Raw genomic sequence first — 23,381 nt, 5'->3', positions numbered from 1 at the left:
TTCATAGCTAATGTAGTTCAACTCATTTTTATCTGTGAATGTCACAAATATAAATATAGGTTAAAGCAGAATTCAACTGATTCTTCGGACAGAGATTTTACTTTGGAATCAGAGTGGCTTCTTTATCTTCATGCTGCTTTTTCATTTTCTTTGCTCATGTTGGTTGGGCATATTTACTGCTTTCATATTTTAATTTTTATTCTATGCATTTACTTATGTTAGTGTCAAATTTTGGACGATAATTCAATTATGCACAGATATTTTTCCTTATTATTTCAGTATCAAAAATTTATTCAAGTATTAAATGATATTGATTCAATTCATTATTACTGATGAAAGCAAAAAATTGTCATCAGGTGAATTTGTGTTTACAATTCATGGTCATGGGAAGAAAAAATAATACAGTTCAGGAAAATGGATGCTAGTTAAAAAAGCATACTTTAAAAATCTGTTTGTATGTTCACAGTTAAAATAGTACTTCAAGGATATTACTTTATATGGATCCATGACAATAACCATCCTGCCATGAATTTATTTTGTAATTGCATCATAGTATTGCAAACTCATCACTGCTGATCTCAGACAGCTTTCACAAACGTGCACCAACAAACACAGTCACAACATGCTGGCCTTGTTCCATATGCTATTGATAAAACTGCATACCACCTCAATAAGAATAAGCAAGGGAATAATTGATTTTTAATGAAATACTGAATTTTTAAATACCTACATGACTTTAAATAGATAGCTTTGAGTTATTGTATTTTACATAAATTAAAAAAGCCTTTCTCTTTTTCTAGTGTATTTTATAGTACATGAACTATTATACCTATTTTACTGCATCATCATAACAGAAACAACAAAAAACAGAGAAAATATACAATAGATTGTTGGTTTTAAGATATATTTTTAAAAATCAATTAAACATCATATGTTTAATGTTTGTTAAATGACTTTAGTGCATCAGTTTTATTGTTACATATACATTTCACATTGGTTGGGGCAAGCAATAAAGCAAATAAGAAAAAAGTATAGTAAAACATAGGATGATATATACATGGAGAGGATGAGAAATAAAGCAAAAAATGGAACATGGATGGTCAAAAAATTGGGATATGGAGTGTGTGTGTGTGCATGCACACGCATGTGTGTGAGTGTGTGTGTGTGTATATGTGTGTGTGTGTTTTATGGGGTTGGATGCAGAGAAACCTTAAAACATTATAATTATAAATGGTGAAAGCTTTCTTGAGTTCCTGACATAGGGGTAAGACCTAAACTTTGTATGAGGATGAGCTTTGTAGATTTCTGGGAATGAGCATTCCTAAAAAAGAGAAAGCAAATGCAAAATCCTAATTTTAGAAGACAGCAGTGTGATGGTAAAGAGACTCTAAAAGATTAAAAAGCCATGCTTCTTGGTGATTGATAATTTCTATTGTGTAAATATTCACACCACAAATAATTTTCAAGCTACTGACGTAATACTTCAGAATTTGGAGTTGGAATGAGATGTACACAGTTGGAATGAGAGCTTGTTCCAGTGGCTTGAGCATGCCACTGGAATAGAGTAATAGGATTTGAATTCAAGGATGTAAGGGCCAGATGGGGATGAGATAATATAGAGGCTTCTAGTTCATTAAAGGTTCTGAGTTTTTCTCTGTGGAAATTAGAAAGTTATTGGACGGATTAAAGTCTGCTTAACTCACAAATGATATAGTATAAAACTATAGGAATCATTAATTCCCCAATTAGAATTTATGAAGTATTCCTTCCTCATTAAATCAAAAGAACTTGTGAAAGTTCAACAAATTTCAAATTTATAGTTTTAAACATCACACGGAGAGCCAGATTAAATGGTGAGTCAATTACGGAAAAAACTACAGAGGGCACACAAGGTGCCATTTACCTTGGTTTTTAATTTTGATGAAATCTACAAGAACTACTCATTTTCACCTTCCTGGTCATCAGTAAATTTACATTGAATTAATAATTAATGCTATAGGATCAGAGAAGCAACAACTGTTTACCTTGTTTACCATGGTTGGAAAATGTGTTGTGCTAAACATCATCTACATATTATTGATAGCTTCTTCTGCTTTTCTGATTGTGTCCATCTGAAAACGTAATATTTCATCAAGCCTACTATTCTTATTACACTCTGCCAAACATTCCTAATTGGCAGTGATAGCAAAGATTACCATGCAATATGACAATATGAATGACATCACCTTCATTATCTCATGTAAAAAAAAAAGGAGTCTATATCAATTAATCAGTCTCACATGACCCCTTAGTATCTCAAGAGAAGGTGGTCATTTTCTCCAAGGCCAAGTCTCCTACTTGTGCTCTACTTTCCTGTCCTTACCATTTGTCCCAATACTGTCTTCCATCATCTAGTTTATCAGTCCACCCATCAACAGGATCTAATATAAACATGATCAAATCACTGCAATATTGACAGAGATTCTTATCTATGTTCCATAGAGCTAAAGCGATCTGTTTCCCTTCATGATAAAGCTCCCAATGTGAAAACAGAGGTTGATATGGTTTAGATCTGTGTCCTCACCCAACTCTCATGTCAAATTGTAACCACCAATATCAAAGGTGGAGGCCGGTGGGAGTTGATTGAATCATAGGGCGATTCCCCCTCAGTTCTGCTCTCCTAATAGTGAGTGAGTGCTTATCAGATCTGGTTGCTTAAAAGCATGTAGCACCTGGCCTCTCTCTCTCTTCCTCCTGCTCTGGCCATGTGAAGATGTGCCTGCTTTTACTTTATCTTCCACTATGATTGTAAGTTTCCTGAGGCCTTCCTAGGCGTTCTTGCTGTACAACCTGTGAAGCCATTAGCCAGTTAAACCACTTTTTCTTATAAATGATCCATTCTCAGGTATTTCTATATAACAGTGTGAAAATAGACTAATTCAGAAGTTTTAATTTTGCTATTGCCATTCATAGATTATCATTCCACTGCCATCTGTCTTCCAACGCACTAGCTCACTGAATTCACTAACTGGAGTCATCAAGCATTTCTTTCTTTTCTTTTCTTTTCTTTTTTTTTTTGAGACAGAGTTTCGCTCTTGTTACCCAGGCTGGAGTGCAATGGCGCGATCTCAGCTCACCGTAACCTCCACCTCCTGGGTTCCAGCAAGTCTCCTGCCTCAGCCTCTCGAGTAGCTGGGACCACAGGTGTGTACCACCATGCCCAGCTAATTTTTGTACTTTTAGTAGAGACGGGGTTTCACCACGTTGACCAGGATGGTCTTGATCTCTTGACCTCATGATCCACCCGCCTTGGCCTCCCAAAGTGCTGGGATTATAGGCGTGAGCCACCATGCCCGTACAACAATTTTTAAAAAAGGACCATATGACTGGGTGTGGTGGCTCACTCCTGTAATCCCAGAATTTTGGGACGCGAGGCAGGTGGATTACCTGAGATCAGGAGTTTGAGACCAGCCTGGCCAACATGGCAAAACCCCGTCTCTACTAAAAATACAGCCAGGCGTGGTGGTGTGCACCTGTAATCTCAGCTGCTTGGGAGGCTGAGGCAGTGGAATCACTGGGAGTGACTGCTGCAGAGGGTACCAGAGTGGGTCCACGAAGGCCGCTGGTATCAGGGCAGGGGCCGGAATGGGAGGCAGCAGAGGTCTGGACATCCTCACAAGGCAGACCTCGGGAAGAGCTCTGGGTGGGCTCAGTAAAAATGGTGGGGTTGCGGGGAGCCATTGCGTGCGTGGCGGTTGGTGGGGTATGGGCGACTCCACTGACCAGACTCGCCCGCTGACCGGTCGGCGGGCGCAGCCAAGGCAAACACATCCTTCCGCCTTCAGTCGCGCCTCCCGAGGCGCTCCAGCGGACCAAGCCCTCACGCGCGTCAAGTCGCCCCCGCGCAGGCGCGTTTAACTCCTGCGCGCCTCCCGCCCCTTAGCAACCCTCCGGCATCGTTGGGCCCGGCAATAGCCAATGAGACAGGAGCCGCGAGTACACGGGCCAATCGGCGGCGGCGACAGTGCGGAATGAGGTTGCCAGGAGACGGGACGCCGCGGCGAGCCAGCCTCGCCACTCTAGCGATGGCGCCGAAGAGTGTGTAGGTCGTGGTGGGCGCTTCTTCAAGGCAGGCATGGAGTCTTCCAGCGACGACAGGTCAGATAGGGCCGTGGCAGGTCTCCTCCTGAGTGAGGCAGAGGGGTGAAGCCAGAAGGCGGAGGGGCGAAGCCAGAAGGCTGAGGTCCTCTCCGGGAGTCCTGCGGGGAGAGGGCGGGACTCGGGACTTGGCGACCCAGGGAGGGACTGGGTTCAACTGACCCCTCGCCCCACTCGCATGTGGGGACCCCTTTCTTCAGTGGAGCCGCATCTCTACATCTCGCGCCGTGGGCAGAGATCTTGGTTCAGGTCCCTACTTTCTGTAGTTTTCGTGTCGGGCTCCCTCGGCCCCTCTGGGCCTCGGGTTTCTCTCGGAGGAGACGCGCTGGCCCCACTCCACTTATACGCCCAATGGTGTCACAGCCGAGAGGGGTACCCAGCCCTTCCGGGGAGTCGGAGCGGGAGATTGCGGGTGACGTTTAGTAACTTGTTCTGACGCCGCTGCTTTGGACGGGTAACGCTGAATTTTATTTTTATTAGAGACCGTTTCACCATGTTGACCAGGATGGTTTCGATCTCTTGATCTCGTGATCCACCCGCTTCGGCCTCCCAAAGTGCTGGGATTATAGGCGTGAGCCACCGCGCCCGGCCCCCACCACCTATTTCTAACAACAACAACAAAAAAATTGGCTATGCACGGTGCTGTAATCCCAGCACTTTGGTAGGCTGAGATGGGCTGATTGCCTGAGCTCAGGAGCTCGAGACCAGCCTGGGCAACACGGTGAAACCCCGTCTCTACTAAAGTACAAAAAAAATTAGCCGGGCGTGGTGGTGCGTGCCTGTTGTCCCAGCTACTCGGGAGGCTGAGGCAGGAGAATTGCTTGAAACCGGAAAAAGGAAGTTGCAGTGAGCCGGGATTGTGCCACTGCACTCCAGCCTGGCGACACAGAGTGAGACTCTATCTCAAAAAAAAAAAAAAAAAAAAAAAAAATTCCTGTGATGTGTAGAAAATAAAGCTCTAACAAGAAAACAAGAAATATTTATTTATTTATTTATTTATTTATTTATTTATTTATTTATTTTTTTACTAAGCCATTAACAGTCTAGTATGAAATCCTTAGGAGGTATTTATTTTTATTTTTATAGAGACTGAGTTTCTTCATGTTGGTCAGGCCGGGCTCCAACTCCTGATTTCAGATGATCTGCCTGCCTCGGCCTCCCAAAGGGCTAGGAATTACAGGCGTGAACCGTAACACCTGGCCCGAAATATTTTTGAAATATGCTTCTGGAAAAATAAAGTTATTACTATTTAGCTTTGCAGGAAGCAACTTCAATAAATCTGCAAGGTAGGTATTATAATCTCATTTTACAGCGAGATATGAAACTCATATGAAAGGAGTTCACCTCCTTTCTCCCCAAATTCATTTAGAGCATCTGTGAGTTTCATATCTCGCTGTAAAATGAGATTATAGTGCCTACTTTGTAAAGATTATTGTGAGAATTAAATAATAGATATTTAATGTAATTTCTGGCATGCAGTATTAAGTATTCACTAAGTGGAACTGTACTTAAGTGCAACTAGCAGAGTGACAACATATTTTAACAGTGTTTCAGTAACAATACAACTTTTGACTTTCAAAGATTTATTTTTTTTTTGAAATGGAGTCTTGCTCTGTTGCCAGGCTGGAGTGCAGTGGCACATTTTCAGCTCATGGCAACCTCCACTTCCCGGGTTCAAGCAATTCTCCCTGCCTCAGCCTCCCAAGTAGCCGGGATTACAGATGCCTGCCACTATGCCTGGCTAATTTTTGTATTTTTAGTAGAGATGGGTTTTCGCCATGTTAGCGAGAAAAGCAAGTTTGATTGGTGTACAGAAAAGCCCATTTGTTTATGGATTGTCTGTGGCAGCTTTTGTGCTGCTGAGTTGAGTTGTGACAGATCCGCATGGGCTGTTAAGCCTAAAATATGTGCCATCTGCCTCTTTACAGAAAAAATGTGTTGACCTCTGTTCTGAAGTGTTGGACAACTACACTGTTTACTCATTTGTTATTCTACTATTTGTTTTCTGGGGGTTTTCTGTTAAGTTTGTTTGTTTTGAGACAGGGTCTTCTCTGTCATCAGGCTGGAGTGCAGTGGTGTAATCTCAGCTCACTGCAGCCTCGACCTCCTGGGCTCTAGTGATCCTCCCACCTCAGCCTCCGGAGTACCTAGGACTACAGGTGCACACCACCACATCTGGCTGATTTTTGTGGGTTTTTTTCCTCTTTTCTTTTCTTTTTTTTTTTTTTGTGGAGACAGAGTTTCCCCATGTTGCCCAGACTGGTTTCAAACACCTAGGCTCAAGCTCCTGCCTTGGCCTCCCAAAGTGCTGGGATTACAGGTGGGAGCCACCAGACCCATCCTATTCTGGTATTTGTATTACGTATCTTTAAAAGATTTTTTAAGACTTTAAGTCACAAGTGTTCTTTGCAGAAAAAGGAAAATACATGGAAAAGTATAAAAAAGAGGCCGGACACGGTGGCTCACGCCTGTAATCCCAGCACTTAGGGAGGCTGAGGCAGGTGGACCACTAGGTCAGGAGTTTGAGACCAGAGTGGTCAAGATGGTGAAACCCCATCTTTACTAAAAATACAAAAATTAGCTAGACATGGTGGCATATGCCTGTAATCCCAGCTACTTGGGAGGCTGAAGCAGAGAATTGCTTGAACCTGGTATGTGGAGGTTGCAGTGAGCCAAGATCATGCCACTCCACTCCAGCCTGGGCAACAGAGTGAGACTCCATCTCAAAAAAACAAATCAAAACAAAAAGAAAAAAAAGTATAAAAAGAAAATGGAAATTGCCCATAGCCTCACCAGCTAGAGACCACTGCTGATACCTTAGCATGTTTCCTTCAAGTCTTTTTTCTGTAAGATAGCATTTCTCATAGTCACAATTATATGCTACAGAGCATTCTGTATCCTGATTTTTTTACTTGACATTACAATAGGTATTTGATGATGCTGTGACAGACTCTTTGGCACAATCTTTTAAATGCATGAAATACTCCACTGCACAGATGCTCCCTTTAGGCTTAACTGTTCTTTTATTACACATGTGCTGGTTACAGCCGGGCACAATGGCTCATGCCTGTAATCCCAACACTTTGGGAGGCTGAGGCAGGAGGATCACTTGAGCCCAGGAGTTTGAGACCAGCCTGGGCAACATAGTGAGACCCCATCTCTACAAAAAACTTTTTAAAAGTTGGATGTAGTGGTGCACAGCTGTAGTCCCAGCTGCTAAGGAGGCTGAGTTGGGAGGATCACTTGAGCCCCAGGAGGCTGATGCTGCAGTGAGCTGAGATTACACCACTCCACTCTGACCTGGGCAATAGAGTGAGACCTGTCTGGGGGGAAAAATGGTATATATAATCTCCAAGTTGCTTTTTCCAAAAAGATATCTTACTGCATTTAAAAACTTGAATGTGGCTGGGTGCAGTGGCTCATGCACAGTGTAATCCCAGCACTTTGGGAGGCCAAGGCAGGTGTATCAAGAGGTCAAGAGTTCAAGACCCTCCTGGCCAATATGTTGAAACCCCATCTCTACTAAAAATAACAAAAATTAACGCCTGTAATCCCAGCTACTCAGGAGGCTGAGGCAGGAGAATCACTTGAACCCAGGAGGTGTAGGTTCCAGTGAGCCAAAATTGTGCCACTGCACTCTAGCCTGGGTGACAGAACAAGATGCCGTCTCAAAAAAAACTTGAATGTTGGTGATCTGGTCCAGAATGTGGTCAGTAGCTGCTCCAGGTGGCCAGGCATCTCAGTGAGATGTCTACAAACGACACTCATTCCTAAAATGCCCTTTTCATGCTCCCCTGCTGCCAGACTATCAGTCGTGCCTTCCTGAACAGGAGCTCGGTGGAACATGTGGTGGAGTTTGGCCTTGACTACCCCGAGGGCATGGCCATTGACTGGATGGCAAGAACCTCTATTCAGCCGACACTGGGACCAACAGGATCGAAATGGCTTGGCTGGACAGGCAGTTCCAGCAGGTCCTCATGTGGAGGGACCTGGACAACCTGCGGTCGCTGGCCCTGGATCCCGCCGAGGGGTAAGAGTTTGCCTGTCTGGGGCGTCCTCGTGTCTGCCTCTCTGTGTGAGACGGTGTAGGAGTGCCAGCTGGGAAGGTGGCAGGCTGCCCATGTGGCCCTCGGTGATCACAGCTGTACCAATGTCATTCACCCTGATGGTGGCCAGGACTAGTAGGCCCCTCGGAAGTCATGGAGTTCCTTCATGGGGCAGGTGCTGAGGCTGTGTCAGGCACAGTGCTGGCTGCTTTCACCTGGGCCATCTCACCAAAGCATCCACGGGGCCTGCATCGGGCAGCATCTGTGTCGATTTTACAGATGCAGAAACAGGCTCAGAGAAACTGAGGGGCATATCTAAGACACATACCCAGTTAGAGTGGAGCTGGGCCAGGAAGTGCTATCTCAGGCTCCCAACCAGGCCTCGTGGCTTTGCACCGTTTTGCCAAAACCAGGATCCAGAACTGGCTTTGAGGTCCCTGGACTTCAGGCCACTCTGAAATGGCCTCCTGGAGGCTGCTGAGCCACAGCTTAGGACCAACATTGAGAAGTAAGTGTGCTTTTAGCTGCCGGGCATCCTAGGGGCCCTGCCTTGGGCACTGGGGTCAGACAGGCCCCAGATGTGTGTGAGTGTGGGGTGTCTCTCTGGACTTGAGTTTTGTTTTCTGTGCAGTGGACCCAGTGCCCACCCCAGGAAGCATCTGTGTGTGTGTGGCAGCCCAATCCCTACCTGCTGCACATTCTATCAGGGAAGGAAAGAAGATGTCAGGATGGCAGGACATCAGAAAGAGGTCTGGTTTTAGAGCAAGGGCAGGTCAAACTTAGAATCTGGAATGAGGATCTGCATTTCCTCTTGTGGATCTGCTGAAGGAAGGGACACAGGGGCTGCTGGGGAGGAGCCCAGAGCTGAGTTTATATCCTGATCCTGCAAGGCCTCCCCTGCTCTGATGTCTTGTTTTCTTCTATGCTTGTGTTCATCCTGGTTTCTGCCGTGTCCCCGGCATCCGGCAAAGCTTAGGGGGGTATTCTAGCACACACTTGGCCTGGCTGTGTGCCTGTTTTTGTGTCTGTAAATGGGTGTTTCCTCACCTTACGAGTGAGCCACTGTGGGAATTCAGGGAGGTGGTACAGTGACTGCCCTGGAGGGATGTTTGTGTGGCAGGGGGAAAGGGTCTCGCCCTTCCCTGCTTCCTGCACGTGGCTTTCTCCAGGATGGGAAGGGCCGAGCTGAGGTGACAGGGAAGGTGCAGCCCCTCCCCACTCTCTGTTCTGTGGTGAGAGTGGACTCACTGAGCCTGCCCTTCTCCCTCATGCCTTCCAGCTACATCTACTGGATCAAGTGAGGCGGCAAGCCAAGGATTGTGGGGGCTTTCATGGACGGGACCAACTGCTTGATGCTGGTGGACAAGGTGGGCCAGGCCAACGACCTCACCATTGACTACACTGACCAGCGCCTCTACTGGACTGACCTGGACACCAACATGATCGAGTCATCCAACATGCTGGGTGAGGGCCAGGCTGGGGCCTGCTGGGCATGGAGGGTGGGGCAGCTGGGCACTGGCAACCTCCCAGCCCCACCACATGTGCCTTGTCGCTTGCAAGTCCCCAACCTGGCAGGAGCTGTGGCCACTTCCACAACTTCCCAGCAGCCTCACCCTCTGCTGTGGAGGTTGCCTCTGCCCACACCTGGGTGCCATTGCTGCAGTGGTGTCAGGAGAGGCTCTGGTGATGGCTGTTTCCTGTGCACCTGCTGGACACCAAGTCCAGCTAATCCCTGTGCCAGGAGTCTCATTTGACCCTACCACATGCAGTGGAGGTTTCCATTGCTGGGGAACTTGAGGCCCAAGGAAGTCACATGATTTGCTAAGGTTACAGAGATGCTGAGTTCTGGATCCCCCCGGGGCACCAGCACTCAATCCCCACCCAACCCTGAGCCCCACCATGTGCTGGGATTGTGCTGAGAGTGTCCACAGGCTGGGGACCCTGGGACTGGTGCTCTCACCTCCTTTCTCTAGATCCTGAGAATGAGGCTTAGGGAAGTTTGAAAAAAACCTGTTCCAAGTCACGCAGCAGCAGGAGCAGGATTTGAATCCAGGATAGGGGACCGCACACTCTGTCCTGCTAGAGTAGTTATGTAGCCATCCTGGGTGATATGACAGGGGCCACTGTGCTCAGCAAAGGAGCCCCCCCTACCCCCTGCCAAGTTGGGAGAGTGGAAGGTTGCGGGCAGAAGCTCTGAGGGGCCAGGTGCAGTGACTCACACCTGTAATCCCAGCCCTTTGTGAGGCCAAGACAGGTAGATGGTTTGAGCCCAGGAGTTCAAGACCAGCCCAGGTACATAGTGAGACCCCATCTCGACAAAAAATTTTTAAAAAAGTAACCAGCCATGGTGGTGCATGCCTGTAGTCCTAGCTACTTGGGAGGCTTAGGTGGGGGGACTGCTTGAGCCTAGGAGGTTGAGGCTGTGATGTTGCATGATCGTGCCACTGCACTCCAGCCTGGGCAATCAAATAATTAAAAGCAGCCAGAGATAGGGGAAAGCACATTATCTTAAACATTGACAACTGTTCTGACAGAATGACAGAAGCCAATAGACAAGAATGGACTCTTGACAAGGTGTCCCTGGAAGAGACAGCCCAATTCCCCAGTGCTCCACAGGGCTCCAGAGCAGCCCCCACAGCTGCATCTGACCAGCCTGACTCAGCTGCCATCACTGAGAAAGCCAAGAAGATAAAGAACCTAAAGAAAAAGCTCCGGCAGGTGGAAGAGCTGCAGCAGCGGATCCAGGCTGGGGAAGTCAGCCAGCCCAGCAAAGAGCAGCTGGAAAAGCTAGCAAGGAGGAGGGCACTAGAAGAGGAGTTAGAGGACTTGGAATTAGGTCTCTGAGGCTTTTAGGTAATAGGGAATGGACTGCAGAACAAACCATGGGGCCATCTGGGGTCCGGGGGAATATGGGCAACAGCAGTCAGGAGGGGGACCCCCATACTGCCTTACTTCCACTTCTTGTAGCCCAGCTCTGTCCTCCAGAGCCTAGCATCTCCCTCGATCCTTCCCTTGTCTTCCCAACTTCTACTTTTTGGACGTTCCCCCTCTTTTTCCCGGTGTTCAAAATCTCAGTGACTACCCAAAGTACATTTGCTGCTGATTTGGGTGTCTTGTTTAAAAGAAAATCAGGTGGGTGAGAATCTCTTGGAGAACTGAGGCTGAGGGTAGAGGTAGTATGCTCAAGTCTTGGAGTCTTGGTTCCTGTTTGCATTGTTTATGGGTTATTTCCCTCTCCGTCCCTCATCTTTTTTTTTAAAAAAAAAAACAAAAAACAAAAATAAGAATAAACACAAGTAAACATGTCAAAAAAAAAAAAGCAGCCAGCCGCTTACTTTTGACTTCAGGTGATCCGCCCACCTCAGCCTCCCGAAGTGCTGGAATTACAGGCATGAGCCACTGCGCCCAGCCTTTTCTTTTCTTTTCTTTTAAAACCAGTCCTTTATTCATGGACATTCAGGTTGTTTCCAATGTTTTGCCACCACGAACAATGCTGTGATAATAACAGCCAGCATGTCCTGAATGCTTACCGTGTGCCAGGCCCTTGTTAAAATCCTTCCTATATATCATATTTAATTCTCACTATAACTGTGACAAAAGCACAGGGAGGTGAATGTCTCAAACCACATCTGTTTTTATCCACAGCTGGGAATGTGTCCGTAAGATAACTTTCCAGATAAAGATTGCTGCTACCAAAAGGTATGTCCATTTTATTTATTTATTTATTTTTATTTTTGAGATGGAGTCTTGCTGTGTTGCCCAGGCTGGAGTGCAGTGGCGCAATCTCGACTTACCACAACCTCTGCCTACCAGGTTCAAGTGATTCTCATGCCTCAGCTTCCCGAGTAGCTAGGACTACAGTCACCATGCCTGGCTAATTTTTGTATTTTTTTGGTAGATATGAGTTTTACCATGTTGGCCAGGCTGGTCACGAACTCCTGGCCTCAAGTGATCTATCTGCTTCCACTCCCCAAAGTGCTGGGATTACAGATGTGAGCCACCATGCCAGGCCAGGTATGTCCATTTTAAAGTTATATAAATACTGCCAAACTGGCCTCATCAAGGATGTGCCCATCTGCATCTCACTGGCAAGTAGATATATGAGGGCCCATTGCCTTCCTCTCTCATTGTTGAAAAATTTCTTGATATCTGTGCTGATCGTTCCACAGGCTTGCCCCCTGCAAGTTGCACAGTGACCCTGAGTGGGCAGAACTTTCATTATCCCTGTTTTATAGAGAGGAAACTGAGGTGAAGGGGAGCAAGTAGCTTGCCAGGGGTCAAAGCATGTGGGTGGCTGAATCTGGATTACAGTTCAGGCCTGTCTGACTCCCCACTTGTGGGCTAATGGACTTTGTCTTCCCTTCCTCATTTTCTCAGCCCTTTCTCTTTCAGTCTCTAACTGCCAGTGACTATTTTGACTTCTAGGGGAGGACATAGGTCTGGATGCAATTCTGTTAGGGTCGGAGATATATGGGGATAACTGCAGAGCCCAGGATGCCTATCCAAGATTGACGGGGAAGGAGGACATTTCAAATGACAAGGACCCACCCTGGGTTATTATGTCTTAACACCTCTGAGGGGCCAGGGCCTGAAGCCACTGCCTACCCTGAATGAGGGCCTCACCTGCCCAGGGTAGGCAAATAGACAGGAGGAAAGCTGGGCAGGGTCTTCTCAGAGGCCCAGAAGGGAGAGGCTGTCTTCTCCACACCCTGGACAGGGTCTACATCCAGAACCCCTACCAATGGTTGCTAGGACCAGACCCTCCACGAGGGCCTATCACACACACCTGTGGAGCCCTTGCCAAGAAAGCTTTATGGCCTCCAGAGACCTGACTGTCACCAAAGGCAAAACACATTGTCTCTGTCTCTATTCTCTTAGCATGTGGATCCACAAAGACCTCTGCACTACAGACCCTGTGATGGAACTGAGAAACTGTAGATGAGGATGTTTCTAGAAGGAGGCTTCTCCTAAAATATAAATGAGGAACCGGCACAAGTTCCTTGTGGCTGGACTATAGACCAAGAGGCTGGGAATGGCAGGGCTGATGATGATGTGGGTTCTATGCCAGCCATGTTGTAGTGTTTGGTGGTAGTGTCTAGCAGTTACCGTCTGCAAAGTGGTGGGTTTACCTGCAAAGCAGACTTTCTGAAGATGGCATCTGAGGAGGTCCTGGAAGAAAGGCCATCAGGACCTTAGGATAACATGGCTGCAACCAGCAGTGAGAAGAAAGCAATGACTAGAAGTTAGGAAAGTGGCTGAACCCAATTCTAGGCAGATCCCAGAGAGGAGTAGCTTGAAGGCCAGTTTGGGGACAGGAAAATGTGAGAGGAGAGATTTCCTGACTTCTGCTCTACCCTCTTCTACTCTCTATAGCTAACCTCATCTGATTTCCAGATAACTGTCCAAGGTATGACCAGCAAGCCCCTAGTGAAGTCAGAAGAGGGGTCTGACCATTGGCCAAGAAGCCCACCATGGCCTGGACAGTTTTGCTGGGTCCTTCTCCAGGCAAACTGCAAGTTTAGAGGTGCTTGGGTCAGAGCCATTTGAGGCCTGTCACTCCCACAAAAAACCCAGAAACCAGTTTCCTCAGTTGACAGGCTAGTGGTTCCACTCAGGGAAGCCAGAGATCTCAGACATTTCGAGGAATCTAAGAATCAGCAAATCATAAAAGGTTCTGGGCCTCCTTGGAATAACAGGAGAAAATGATGGGGAGTAGGATACAGCCCCTCACACAGACACTCAAGCTCCGAGAGCATTATGGGTCCCGCAATACCCATGTCAAAGGGAATCAAGGAGGGAACCCTTTAATAAAAGTATTTAATTTGCTGCAGGGAGTGTTTACTTTATTGAGTTAGGAGAGTAACAGAGTGAAAATCTCAAATCCACAAGGAATTTTTCCAGTCGGTGCTTTGTCGGGAGTTATTAGTTTGGGGGATGTTTCAGGCCCTTGTGGGAGTCACTCCTGGAGGGATTTAAATGGCTTTTTGAGCTCTGCTGAGCCTTGCACCATGCACATAATGGGGACTGTGTGTGCGGCATCATTTCTAATGTGATCAATGCTGGTAGGTCAGGCTGTTAATAAGATAGATTTTTATTAACTCTGTCTCTGACATTCCCATGAGGGAAATGCAGCTGGCTGTTTGCTGATAATGACCTTGCCTGAAGGGAGGGCTAGATCAGGTTGGGTGGGGGCGACCATCTGACTGTGAGCAAACTATTTACCCAGAATTCCATCCTCTCTCATGCCCACCTCTGCCTGACTGCAAGTGGAGAGGTGGGAAGGAGAATGACCTGGCTTGGAACCTACCCAAGTATGGAGGGCTCCTTCTGGTTACTCAGAAATAACCAGAGCTTAGCGCCTCCCAAGAACTGTGAAAGCAAATTCCAAATCCAAGCTGCTTTGGGTCTCAGAGCAGACCACAAACACAAACTTGCCAGAAGATTCTTAAGAGATACATGCTTTGAGAACATTCTTGCAATGACCAGGAAGGGGCAGGAAGTGGGGCAGGAGAAGTGGGTCAGTTTGTTGGGTCAAACCAGATCAGTACATTTTTGAAAGCCCAGAATAGTTCTATGCACATAGGCAGGGATGCTTTCTCACTCCATACAGGATGGAGAAAGCTGAACTTTCTGTGTCAACCCTGAACTCACCCTCATTGAGATCCTGTATAGACCAGGTGCAGTGGCTCATGCTTGTAATCCCAGCATTTTGGGAGGCCAAGGTGGATGGATCATCGGAGGTCAGGAGTTCAAGACCAACCTGGCCAATATGGTGAAACCCTGTCTGTATTAAAAATACAAAAAAATTAGCTGGGCATGGTGGCAGGTGCCCGTAATCCCAGCTACTCAGGAGGCTGAGGCAGGAGAATTGCTTGAACCTGGGAGGCAGAGGTTGGAGTGAGCCAAGATAGCGCCATTGCACTCTAGCCTGAGCAACAAGAGTGAAACTCTGTCTTTAAAAAAAAGCCTATATAATGTCCTCTTAGCATCATTTCCCATCTTAATGTGTGGCAGTAGGCATCCCCAGCCCTTTGTCTCACACCCATCTGGAATCAACCTTTTGCTGGAGCCAGAGCTGCCTGCTTAATTTAAAGGGGAGTAGGAAGCTGAGAGCTCCCAGTGCAGAAATCAACAGTTTGTTCATTCATTCAATTAACATTTATTATCTGCAAGCCCTGAGCCTGCTAGAGATATAAAAATGGAACATGGCAAATGCTGCCCCTGCTCTCTTGGGCTCTCAGTCTCATTGGACACAGAGGCAAATAAGGGGGCATTTGGTAATGGGGGCACTGTGAAAGCAGAGCATAGGGGCATCTAATCCAGACAGGAGGGGTCCAGGAAGGCTTCCAGGAGGAAGAGATGTTCACATTGAGACCTGAAGCATGGGTCAGAGTTAGCCAGGAGAGGGTAGGGAAATGGAAAGAAGTCCCTGGAGCAGGGCAAACAGACACATAGAGGAAGAGGCATAAGTTCTCTGTGGCTGGACTATAGACCAAGAGGCTGGGAATGGCAGGGCTGGTGATGCAGGTTCTATGCCAGCCATGTTGTAGTGTTTGAACTTGGTGCTGAGAGCTTCAGAGGACCACTGAAGGGTTCTAGGTGGGAAAAGGACAGAATCATGTGTATGCTTGAGAGAGATCATCTGGGTTTGGTGTGGAGAATGGATAAAAGCGGGCAAGACATGGCCAGTTAGGAGGCTGGTCCAAGGGAGAGATGCTGGCATTGGCAATAAAGAGAAGGGTGGACTTGAGACAAATTGTAAAAGGTAGAATTGACAGGACTTGATAACAGATGACATGTGGGGGCAGATAGTCAGGGAGACTCCCAGATTTCCAGCCTGAGCTAGTGGATGCCTCATGGTAGCAGCTTAGGAAACACAAACGTAGTAGTAGTTTTGTTACATTGGGTATTTTTTGTTTTGTGTTGGGGGTAGTTGATAATGAATTCCACTTTGGATACGTTCTATTTGAGGAGAAACTCCAAGTGGAGATGTCCAGAGGCCATCATGCAGCCACCATGTCTGGAGTTGAGTAGAGAAGCATAAATTTGTGAGGCATCAGAATCTACATGGAAATCAAGCCCACAGAAAAGGATAAGGTTGCCTTTGGGTCTGTGAAGTGAGAAGAGAGCCCAGACAGAGTCCCCAGGAGCTTCAGTGTTTACAGGATGGGCAGAGGAAGAGGAACCCACAGAGGAGACTCAGAAGGGGCAACCAGGAGGTTAGGAGGGGAATGGAAGGAGGGCTTCATTCTGGAAACAAAGGGCAGAGAGATAGTCAAGATGGACCCGCTTCTGCAGGATGGGCATCACAGTCTGGGGAGGGGTAGGGCAGAAGCTAGAAGGCAGTAAGTTGAGAAGAGTCAAAAGTAAAAAACTGGGTTCACTTGGCAGTTGTTCCAAGATGCTTGTCTGTGAATGACAGGAGTGAAAGAAGCCTCTTAAGGGAAACATAGGCCAAGGGAGATCCTTTTGTTTTTGAAGGTCAGCAAAATCAGAACATACTGTAGGCTTACAAAAAGGGGCCGGGGAAAGAGAATGATTTAAAGGGAAAAGCAGCTCAAGGAGGCTGCTGGATGGAGCAAGGTGGCCCTGGGTGCAGGTGGAGAGGCTCCTAGCAGGGAGTTGAGAGAATTCCAGGCCGGTCTCTGGTTTGAGGAGACAGGTGGGGTGGAAAAGCAATTGTAGGAGCTGTGGATGGCTGGTATACATGAGCCAGCCAAGCAGCTCAGGCCTAGCAGCCATCACTCTCCTGTTTTATTGCAGTGGAGTCACACATGGAAATTTGTGGTCAGATGAAGGTTGTTAAGGTTGTTTGACTTCCACCTTCTGCTGATCTACCATTCTGAATAATGATACTCTTTGTCTTTATCAATCTGCTTTTATGTACAGTATCTAACTTGGTCCTTCTCTCTCTCAACACTAGTCCAACACTGATACTTGAGGCTTATGTTGGCCAAGTAGGAAAAGGGATTTTTATATGAATCAGAACCTGGATCAAGCCCCAGATAAAAGGCTCCCTGAAGCCTCAGAGGCCCTGGGTTCCAACCAGTGCTCTCATGGCTGGCAGTGTAAACATAGAATGGGGGCTATGCTAGGGGTTTTCATCCCTCAGGGACTTAGGATAACTTACAGTTAGCACAGCCCAGGGTGGGGCTGCATGAGAGACCATCAAAGTCCTGCAGTTGGACTGGGGAAGCACAAGTTCACACTCATGGGGACAGCCAGGCAGTAATTAAAGGCCATCACATGGTTGACCCAGGATAGAACGATCAGATTAGTTGGCCAGTGAGTGTGATTGGAAGGCTAATTAAGTGGCGAGAGATGGCAGGGGCTTGAGCACTCAGGGAGCTCTTCCCAGATAGGGCAAAACTGGCTGGCAGCTCCTTAGAACCCTTGGAGGTGGTCTGCAGGAGCAAATACCTCCCCCACCCAAGTCATCCCTGGATAGCTCGCTCAGTTGCAGCTGTCAGGAGGGGAATAACTCCACCATTAACCACCTTCATGTCAAAACCCCTACTTGATTTACCTAGTCATATATATATATTTATATACACAAGTATATATTTAAACTTTTTATTATGAAAACTTTTAAACATCAAAAGTAGAGAGAATGGTCCCCATCACCGAGCTTCATGAAAGATTCATATTTATCTATTTTCAACACTTTTTGTGTGTGCTTTTAGGGATTTTTTTGTCAGACTCCAGAGGTGCCAATGGAAGAGTCCTGCCTAAAAATCCTTTGGCAACAGTACTTTCTGTTTTGAGATAGGGTCCCACTCAGTTGCCCATCCTGGAGTGCAGTGGTGTGATCTCAGCTCACTGCAACCTCCATTTCCTGAGTTCAAGTGATTCTCCTGCCTCAGCCTCCTGAATTGCTGGGATTACAGGTACCTGCCACCACACTGGCTAATTTTTGTATTTTTGATAGAGACAGGGTCTCACCATGTTTGTCAGACTGGTCTCAAACTCCTGACCACAGGTGCTCCACCCACCTCAGCCTCCTAAAGTGCCAGGATTACAGGTGTGAGCCACTGCCTCCAGCCAGCAACAGTACTTTATGCTAGAGTCAAGAGCCCCCACCCAGCATGTCGACCTCTGGCTCCCATAACCTAATCTTAAGTGAGCTCTTGGGACCTGTGTGCAATGCCCAAGGGGAGAGAAATGCCAGTTACAGAAGCCCACTCAGGCTAACTCTTACAAATGGAGGGAGCATCACTGGGACACTGGAGTGACTTCATGGTCCCCAGGGGCATGATCTCTCAAGGGCTGGGCCTGGGAAGCTGGCTTGTCCTCTCTCTCTCTCTCTCTCTCTCTCTCTCTGCTTCTGGTCTCTGCTTCTCTTAGGGCATCTTCTTTACTCTTGTGCAACCAGCTTCTTCTGATTCTCCCTGCCTGTGGCCAATCCTAAGCTTCCATGTTTACATTCACCCTACTCGAGGGACCATCCCACAGCAGGTGGCTGTCTCCCAATCCCAGTTCCAAATTCTTCATGGAGAATCTGATCTGTCCAACTTTGATTGTTCTATCACTGGGACCCAGATCAGAGGACTGAGGAGGTATGGGGAGGCCTTGCTACATCCTGGAGAGCACATCCCCATGGAATACAGGCAGAGCAGACACCCCAAATATGTCTTTCATACATTGATAGTAATGAACTTCCTTAATGTAAGCAATCCTTTGGCCATGGTTCTGCCTCTAATACCAACCAGAACTTTCAGAATTCTTCAAGTTGCCTATGAGAGTATAGGTAGTGCGATTTTACAAACTCATCCTCCTCTTGGAGAAGAGAGAGACCACTCCCTATCTTTGTCCATGGAGATCTGCCGATGTCACTGCAGCACTACATCAATCCCTAGAGCAGTGGAAAGGTGGAAGTTCTAGCCTCTGAGTCTAGGAGAACTTTGGAAAGGTTGTTTTACCCACACCTCTCTTCTTTCATTTCAAAAACAGTTGAGAAAATGTTGTGTTAGGTCCTGCGGGAGAATTAAAATGAGTAAATTATGAATCTGTTTTCTTTTTTTTTTTTTTTGAGACGGAGTCTCACTCTGTTGCCCAGGCTGGAGTGCAATGTCACAATCTTAGCTCACTGCAACCTCCGCCTCCCAGGTTCAAGCAATTCTCTCCTTCAGCCTCCTGAGTAGCTGTGATTACAGGTGCCCACCACCACACCCAGCTAATTTTTTTTGTATTTTTAGTAGAGGCAGGGTTTCACTGTCTTGGCCAGACTTGTCTTGAACTCCTGACCTCGCGATCTACCTGCCTTGGCCTCCCAAAGTGCTGGGATTACAGGTGTGAGCCACCATGCTCGGCCTGAATCTGTTCTTAAAATGCTTATGATCTAGTACAGGTATCAGTAAATGTGTTCTGTTAAGGGCCAGACAGAAAATATTTTAGGCTTTTTGTGCACAAATGATCTCTTTCCCTGCCCTTTTATTTTCCCTCCTCTCTCCCACTCTTTTTCTCCTCTTCCTTTTTCTCCCTTTCTCTGCTCCTTTGTCTCCTCTGCCTTTTCTTTCTCCTTCTTTTTTTTTTGAGATGGAGTTTCGCTCTTGTTACCCAGGCTGGAGTGCAATGACACGATCTCGGCTCACCACAACCTCCACCTCCTGGGTTCAGGCAATTCTCCTGCCTCAGCCTCCTGAGTAGCTGGGCTTACAGGCATGCACCACCGTGTCCAGCTGATTTTTTGTATTTTTAGTAGAGACGAGGTTTCACCATTTTGACCAGGATGGTCTCGATCTCTTGACCTCGTGGATCCACCCACCTCAGCCTCCCAAAGTGCTGGGATTACAGGCATGAGCCATTGTGCCCGGCCTCTTTCTCCTTCTTTACAACTCTTTAAATATATAGAAACCATGTTTAGCTAGCTTGCCAACAAAAACAGGCTGTGGGGTGCTTGGAGCCTATGAGGCATGATATTTCAACCCCAATCTGGTATAAAGCAGGCATATGCTTATACACACAGGTAACTAAAACCTAGGTGGATGTACAGAGACAAAGTGGTGGGAACACAGGCTATATAGTCTAAAGACGTCCCTTCAAACCCTGTCTCTTATAAGCTACATGACCTTGGGCAGGCTCCTTATCCTGTAAGGATCTCAGTCTCATCACCTGTACAATGAGAATAGTCACAGATGTACCTCATGAGATAGATTAAAGGATTAAATGAGATAATACATGTTAAGTGCTTAGCATAGTGCCTGGCACATAGAAAGTACTCAGTGAGCTTTAGCTGTTGTAGTGATTAGGAAGTGTTCTGTGATAAATGATTAAAAAAACATGTAATGAGAGTCAGAGGAAGGAGAGGTCTCCTCAACTGGGCCCCTTGGGAAGACATTGTCATGGGAGAGGTGGGCTTTGAGCTTGGCCCAGAATAGCAGAGGTGAGGAGAGGGCCTAGGTGAGGAGAAGGCCTCTCCTGGGAGCCACTGAAAGGAGGTACCAGCAGACTCTGAGGGAGGCAGACAAGTCTGTAGATGACAGTCCCATAGGACAATTACAGGGACTTCTGCATACACAGTCAGGTGGCCCTCAGAGAGATTTTGGCTTCAGAAGCCTCTCTCTCTGAAGGAGCCTGTTCAGAATTTGCCAGTAACTTTGTCTGATAGCATTCACTTAGCTGTGAGCTCCCCTTCAACTCTGAATGTAAGGACATGATGTGCAGGAGGATGGACCCTTTACCAAATGCATGAGCTTGGGAGCAGAGGCCACCCCCATTCTGTTCACAAGAGCTCCCTGGAATGCCACACCTCTCCCCCATCACCACTAACTGTGCCACTGCAGTTCAACACTGTCTGGGAAGGAGTGGTTCTCCTGTAATGCCCAAACTGCACTGCATCACCAAAGGTCCTCAGCAGAGGTTCCTAGGCCAGCAAAAGGAAAGACTTTCATTCAGAGGGAGTCAGTCAACCATGGGAGGAAGTGGGGTTCATTACAGAACAATCTAAGATAGAAGGCCTCATCTATCTGGTCCCAGTCCCAGGCATATCTCATCTGTAGATATGAAAGATTCCAGGCCTCTCATCCTGAGTCTAAAAACCCTGGAATAACTTAGCTAATGATTAACTCATTCTGATTCTATATTCAGCAATTTTTTGGTGATAATTTGGCTTATCCTGTATATGTGCCCATACGGAGAGAATGCAAAGGCTAGAGGATGAGTGTAACTAACTCCTATAACTATTGTAAATCTCATTGTAAATTAAATAAATTGGCCTTCAGGTTTATGCATCAGCCTTCATGATCTGGGTTAGCATTAGACAGTGTCACTGAACCTAATCATCTTTGGGACACAAAAAGATATAATGTCTGAGCCTGGACTGGGATGGGTGCCCCAAGAGGCCTGTGAGGCCTTTCTGGTACTCATCAGCCCCTTCTGGTACCTTCTGAACTTCTCCATATGTGGGCTGACCCTTGACCCATGCCTACCATAATCTTTTAAATTCACTGCCAAATTTGGTTTATAAACATATATACTGGATGCAAAGTCTTAATCAGTTGTAGAAAAAACTTGTACTATCTCACATACATATTTTCATGAATGTGATTTTATGTAGCATGAATTCAACAAATAAATTGTAAGAATGGGCCAAAATTTGCTTAGGTGTTCCCCCCATTTTTTTGAGGTGAATTCTTGCTCTGTTGCCCAGGCTATAGTGTAGTGGCACAATCTTGGCTCACTGCAACCTCCACCTCCTGGGCTGAAGTGATTCTCCTTCCTCAGCCACCTGAGTAGCTGGGATTAAAGGCACATGCAACCACACCCAGCTAATTTTTGTATTTTTAGTAGAGAAGGGTTTTCACCATGTTGATCAGGCTGGTCTCAAAACTGACCTCAAGGGATCTGCCCACCTCAGCTTCCCAAAGTGTTCACAGGTGTGAGCCACCAGTTCCAGCCTCAGGTGTTCCCCTTTTGAAAAACCTTCCTCCCACAGATCATTTCTTGGTGACTCTGTCAAAGACAGATGCACGGGAGCATCTGATGATTCCTCAGACATCTCTAGGAAAATTCGTAATGGGCTTGTAAGTGAATTAATACTGGTCTTCAGTTTCTGTTGGAAAATTCAGTGTCCTGATATGACTCATATGAAGTTAAAAAGCTTTGCTGGATAATGAAGAAAAACTTAACATTTCTTACTTTTAAGAAATAAATTTGTTAGAGTCACAAAATGTATTACAGACAGGCCTTAGGCAGAAAGCACAAACATGTCTTGATGCTTTGTAACTAATACACAGAAGTCAAGCTTTTGGGTAATGGGGTGGCATGGGAGAGTTACAGAATAAAGTCAGTGAGGCCACATAGAATCACCACAGTGTGAATATATACTTTACAGATTTTAGCTGAGTAAACTTAACTTTATGTAAGAAATGAATTCACACAAATATAATTCTTAAAACAAATGTTTAGAGGCAAGGTAGCCTTAGCATTAAAGGTTGCATACAATGGAAGATTACACTTTTAAAAACATCTTTAAAATTAGAATGTCCTAAGGGGGATTTTGCAAACAAATGAACCAGGATACAATTTAATTATGACGATATTCAAAATAAGTATAGGTAGAAAGTAGCTTCTCTTCAATCACAATGTTTTTATATATATCCTCCAGATTTATTCTTATCTAAACACACAATAATGGGCAGCCTGTTGTTTTATCATCTCAAAGATCTGTGTCTTCCTTTTAAAAAATATTGACATCTTGTCTCAAGAGTTCTGATAAATTTAAAACAAAAAAATACCCACAAAAATATTGACGTCTGATTCTCAGTCCCCTGAGATTCTGATGTAATTAGTCTGAGATTCAGCCTGGGTTTTAGAATTTGTAAAACACTCCCAGATGATCCTAATGCAGCTGTTGGAAACTGCTGATACTTACCCTGCCCCAGCAAGATCAGTGGGAGTTAATTTACGTTTCCATCTGAGGAGAGAACTAGAATTCAGGTCTCTTGGTTTTCAGCCCTTTCTAGATCCTCCTTGAAGGAGAACCTCCTCTTCTCCCATCCTGTGGTTTGAGCATTGGAAGCCTTGGCTGCACCTGGTAGCTAGCCCCATCATGCTTTCTCCTGCTCTTGTTATTAATTGAACAGCAGTGTCCTCTAATCATATCTCTGACCAAGTTACTAGGCACAGAAAAGGCCTCAGTTCTGGCACTGCTTTGTGTGACAGAGAGTTGCTTTCTGTGACATGTGACATTTTGAGGTT

The 23,381-nt window shown here is 46.3% G+C and overlaps 1 long non-coding RNA gene across 1 annotated transcript in view; it reads left to right on the top strand.

Moving 5' to 3' along the window:
• The first annotated feature begins 4,048 nt into the window (after positions 1-4,048).
• LOC135272030 (uncharacterized) overlaps positions 4,049-23,381 on the top strand; it is a 41,980-nt gene continuing 22,647 nt past the window's right edge. The window contains exons 1-5 of the long non-coding RNA XR_010340137.1: positions 4,049-4,137; positions 7,942-8,167; positions 9,463-9,647; positions 10,718-11,036; positions 11,829-11,882. This is a non-coding gene — a long non-coding RNA (uncharacterized LOC135272030). The remainder of the gene's footprint in view (positions 4,138-7,941; positions 8,168-9,462; positions 9,648-10,717; positions 11,037-11,828; positions 11,883-23,381) is intronic.

The sequence above is a fragment of the Aotus nancymaae genome, unplaced genomic scaffold, assembly GCF_030222135.1.
Source record: "Aotus nancymaae isolate 86718 unplaced genomic scaffold, 86718_ANA_hifiasm-v0.15.2.pri h1tg000102l, whole genome shotgun sequence".
Lineage (NCBI taxonomy): Eukaryota > Metazoa > Chordata > Mammalia > Primates > Aotidae > Aotus > Aotus nancymaae.
The sequence above is the reverse complement of the archived record's forward strand: the minus strand, read 5'-3'. Positions and strand labels throughout refer to the sequence as shown.